This window comes from Theropithecus gelada, unplaced genomic scaffold (genome assembly GCF_003255815.1).
Source record: "Theropithecus gelada isolate Dixy unplaced genomic scaffold, Tgel_1.0 HiC_scaffold_3279, whole genome shotgun sequence".
In the NCBI taxonomy this organism is placed as follows: Eukaryota; Metazoa; Chordata; class Mammalia; order Primates; family Cercopithecidae; genus Theropithecus; species Theropithecus gelada.
In genome coordinates this window covers 1-4,722 of record NW_020259777.1, presented here as the reverse complement: position 1 = coordinate 4,722, position 4,722 = coordinate 1, and the positions used below count along the sequence as shown (strand labels likewise).

The following is a 4,722-nucleotide window of genomic DNA, read 5'->3' as shown; positions in this document are numbered from 1 at the left end:
AATACTCCAGCTTTCTCTACTTGTAATAAGTTCTCCCCATTGGCATAATCTTGTTCATAGTCTCAAAATTATTTAAACTGCTAGTTTATCTTTAGTGGCATATTTATCTATCATAATGTTATTTTATTCTTAATTACCATTCCCTGTTTTATTTCTCCGTCCAAAATAAAACAGCTGCTTTTGATCGGTTGGGCCCTCAGCAGTGGCAGCTGCCAGGTCAGCCTTGTTGAGTGGCGACTCAATTGCTGTGCCCATGCAGTGTCCATCGCAGCCCCCACGGCTACTTTGTGCAGGGACTCCATGAGCAAGCCCTGTGCGCTGCTTTTGCTTTACAGGAAACTTGACGCAGGTTGGTGTCCAGTGAAGAAAACCCAGGTGCATGGAAAGGAGAGGAGGACCTCAGGGCTGTGAGTGATCTGCAAAAGGAAGAGCATGGACCACCAGGTGGCGCCGCTGCGCTGCTTCTGCTCCCAGAAGGTGAATGCTCAGGACGAGCTTTGAGGTGGAGAGAGATGTCATTGCTCATCCTCCAGGTTCAAAGTAAAAACCTCCCAGCCAATCTTGGCCGCGCGTTCTGGTGTAGCGAGCGGGCTCGGAAGTGCTCACCGCTGCTGTCATGGTTCGTTTGCTAAACTGCATCGTCGCTGTGTCCCAGAACATGAGCACTGGCAAGAACGGGGACCTGCCCTGGCCGCCGCTCAGGAATGAATTTAGGTATTTCCAGAGAATGACACAGACTCTTCAGTAGAAGGTAAAGAGAATCTGGTGTTACGTGTAGGAAGATCTGGTTCTCCGTTCCTGAGAAGAATGGATCTTTAAAGGATAGAATTAATTTAATTCTCAACAGAGAACTCAAGGAACCTCCACAAGGAGCTCATTTTCTTGCCAGAAGTCTGGATGATATCTTAAAACTTACTGAACAACCAGAATTAGCCAATAAAATAGAGATGATTTGGACAGTTGGTGGCAGTTCTGTTTATAAGGAAGCCATGAATCACCCAAGCCATCTTAAACTATTTGTGACAAGGATCATGCGGGACTTTGAAAGTGACACGTTTTTCCAGGAATTGATTTGGAAAAATATAAACTTCTGCTAGAATACCCAGGTGTTCTCTCTGATGTCCAGGAGGAGAAAGACATGAAGTTCAAATTTGAAGTATATGAGAAGAATGATTAATATGAAGGTGTTTTCTGGTTTATTTTAAGTTGTTCCCCCTCCCTCGGGAAAAAAATTATATATTTTTACATGAGAAGAAAAAGACTTTTGTTGACTTTGGATCTATGAATAATCATTTCTAAGCAACGTGTTTTTATTCTGCACTAGTCTTGAATATATCAGATACCATTTATGAAACATTCTTGCTATAACTAAGTGCCTCTGCAAGCCCCCAACTGAGTCCCCGCACCTGCTACAGTGACCTGCCATTCCACACCCATCGCATATGGGACTCTGGCCAGTCTTGACATTGTCGGGCTTTTCAAACGTTGGTAGTATTTATTAAAGATGAAGATGCACATACCCTGGGACTGAGCAGTTTCACTAGTGGGAAATACCAAAATCTTCCTACGTGTATATCTAGAGGTTTGTAGACAAATGTTGCAGCCTTGTTTGTAACAGTGAAAAACTGAAAACAACCTGGAATTCCAGTGATGGGAAAATGAATCTATTTCTGTCTTAGACTGGGGAAGCCAAAGCAGATTCCAAGCCTGAAATTTCAGTGAAAACAGTTTATTTGCTAGGTCTTACCAGAAAGCATCAATTGAGGTATGGAGAAATGGAACTGAGAAGGTAAGAAAACCAGTTTAAATGATGAGCAGGTTCTCATCGGTAACAAGCTCCATACTGCTGAGATACGGGGAAACAGAGGGCAGAAAGCTGGAGTATTGATCCTCCACTCCTTGGTTGTCAGCTCCCTGTCCTGTGTGTGGCTGGAACGTACTCCAGCTGCTCTATAGCAAGTCCCAGGTGTTTGCAGTAAGAAGCTGCTGGCATGCATGGGAACCGTGAATGGCAAACACTTAAAGCAATTCCATGTTTAAGTATATAACCTCTTCATATCTTTTTTTTTTTTTTTTGACAGAGTTTCGTTCTTGTTACCCAGATGGAGTGCAATGGCATGACCTCAGCTCACTGCAACGTCCGACTTCCCGGGTTCAAGCGATTCTCCTGCCTCAGGCTCCTAAGTAGATGGGACTACAGGTGTGCACCACGACACCAGCTAATTTTGTGTTTTTGGTGTAGACGAGGTTTCACCATGTTGGTCAGGCTGGTCTCGAACTCCTGACCTCAAGTGATCCTCCTGCCTCGGCCTCCCAAAGTGCTGGGATTACAGGCGTGAGCCACCGCACCTGGCATATCTTTATTATTTTTATGTAGTAAAAAGTATAAAGCCACACATGGTTTATTTGAAATATTTTATGGTTTAAAAAAATACAGAAGCAGTAAATCCAAATCTAAGTTCAAGTGAGGGATTGTGGTAGTTTGAACCAGAAGGTTGCATGTAGTAAGAAACTGTGATTTTTTTTTTTTTTTCATTAAGAAGTCTTTATTGGGTTATAGTCACTTTGACCGTCCCACCAAATTAAGGGGAAAAAAACAAAAAACAAAAATAAGAAATCCCAGTAAAAGAGCCCCTCGAGATTTCATAAACTACAAACTAAAGCTGCTAGTTAATAAGGAAATGGCAGAATTTTCAGAGCTGTATGATACAAAAATTCCTGTAATTTAAGCAGATGTTTTCCTCAATGACAAATCTTCCAACACAATGTGAAGTTATGCTACTCGGATATTTGTAGCAAAACTGTTATTTTTTTTTTTTTTTTTACAAAAACAAAAGCAAGGGACCATGAAAAAAAAAAGTATTTGTTCCTCATGGCCTATGAGTATACAAATTTTTTAGCAATTTAAAAGGGTAACTATGAGAGCCTGACATTTTTCTATACCCCGCCTATTCTGCCTCTCTATTTGTAGGATTTGTAAATGAAAGTAACATCTTATGAGCAGAGGTCTCATCTATCTCCCACTCTCTCCAACTAATCCTACTAATTTTCTCTCATCTTGCTGAGCATCCTCCATGAACAGCATTGCAAGTTGGTTTCAAAAATAGAAAAGAAAAAAGAAAGAAAGTTTTACAAGGGTTTTGTTGGTTAATTACCGGTGGAGTCAGTCCGCCAGTAGTTTGATTTCATTGGCTAGCAGCTGGTTCATGTTGAACAGGCCCCCTGGGAGCTTGGTGAGCAGCTCTCGCTCCGTGCTTTCAGGGTCGCTGTCAACAGAGCTGGAACTTGCACTCATGTTGTCAACAGCAGTGCTGGCTGGGGGACCCAGCTCCGGCTCACTAGTCTCACTGGCAGTGGACACCACGGAGAGCAGGGACATACGCCGGGTGAGCCGGCCAGAGGGTAGAAGGGAGGCGGCATAGTCTGCTATGATACTAGCTACATCTAGATTACAAGCCTTATCAAAGGCGATGAAACCTACATTTGCATTGGCCTCACAGACGCAGAAGGAGCCGTCATCTTTCATCAACAGGTCAATGCCACATCCATCCATCCCCAGGATATTAGACACCTGGATAGCTAGCTGCTTCCCTTGTTCACTCAGTGAGCACATCATCCCCACACCACCTAATGAGCAGTTGCTTTGCATTCTCCCATCTGTTGAACAACGTAACATGGTGCCAACCACATGGCCTCCCACGACAATGACACGTACATCCCGTCCATGAGACTCTTTAACATACTTCTGGAACAGGTATGGCGCTTCATGGCGAATAAGATGGCTTAGATCAGCCAAATGGTGCTTATCTCGAGCCAAGAAAACAGCTTTACCTCTATGACCCCACGTATTCTTTACTACCATTGGAAACTCCAGTACTTCTGCTTCATCAATCATGTTAGCAAAATTTTCATGGCCACCATAAGAGAAAGTATCTGGCAGAGGAACACCATGGCCAGCTAACTCGTGAAATGTCCAGAACTTATTAACGCAGTTCAGGATGGCTTGAGGTCGGTTTATTAACCGGCATCCCATCTTCTCTAGATGGCACAAAACAGTGATGTCATTATCACTCTGCACCCAAGGGGTTGGTACTCTGACTACCACCACTTGTGGGTAGGCAGTGATTAGCTCTCCATTGATCCGCAGACCCAGGTTTCCTTGCTCGATTGTCAGCACCACCTCATCCATCACCACAGCCCTAAAGTCCAGGTCCTCCTCACAACATTTGGCCTTCAGCGCTCGTAAAATCTCTTTCTGAGGATAGTCTTCCCTGATATGACGATCTGTCAAAAACCACAACTTGGCAGCCACAGAACTACACAACTTGATTAGCTTGTGCTTCCTTGCCTGGATTATTTCCTCTTGGATGTAATGTCAGTTGATTATGGAAGATGAACAGCCAGATAAAGACGTCTGGAAGAGTCCTGAGCACAGGGTCTTCTGTCCCAGAGTTGGAGTGCACCGCCCTCCTAGCAGTTGGAAGCAGCCCACGAATCCATAAACCCGGAAGCTCCAGAAACTGTGATTTAAGATATATTTTAAAATTGGAAGTAGCAGGATATTCTGATGGAGTTTGACTTTGGTTTGGGGCCCACTGAGTTTGAGATGCCTTTGAGAAATGAAGGAAGAAGAGAGAGAATAAAAGAAAAACTGGCCAGGCTCAGTGACTCACGCCTGTAACACATTGGCTCAGCATTTTGGGAGGCAGAGACAGGCAGATC

The 4,722-nt window shown here is 43.8% G+C and overlaps 2 pseudogenes across 1 annotated transcript; one reads left to right on the top strand and one right to left on the bottom strand.

Annotated features, from left to right (window-relative positions):
* Window positions 1-616: 616 nt before the first annotated feature.
* On the top strand, window positions 617-1,177 carry LOC112617679 (annotated as a pseudogene).
* A 1,355-nt stretch (window positions 1,178-2,532) lies between these two features.
* LOC112617678 lies at window positions 2,533-4,534 on the bottom strand (annotated as a pseudogene). The gene has a single exon (XR_003117945.1). The product of XR_003117945.1 is annotated as a beta-citrylglutamate synthase B pseudogene (transcript).
* Window positions 4,535-4,722: the final 188 nt, after the last annotated feature.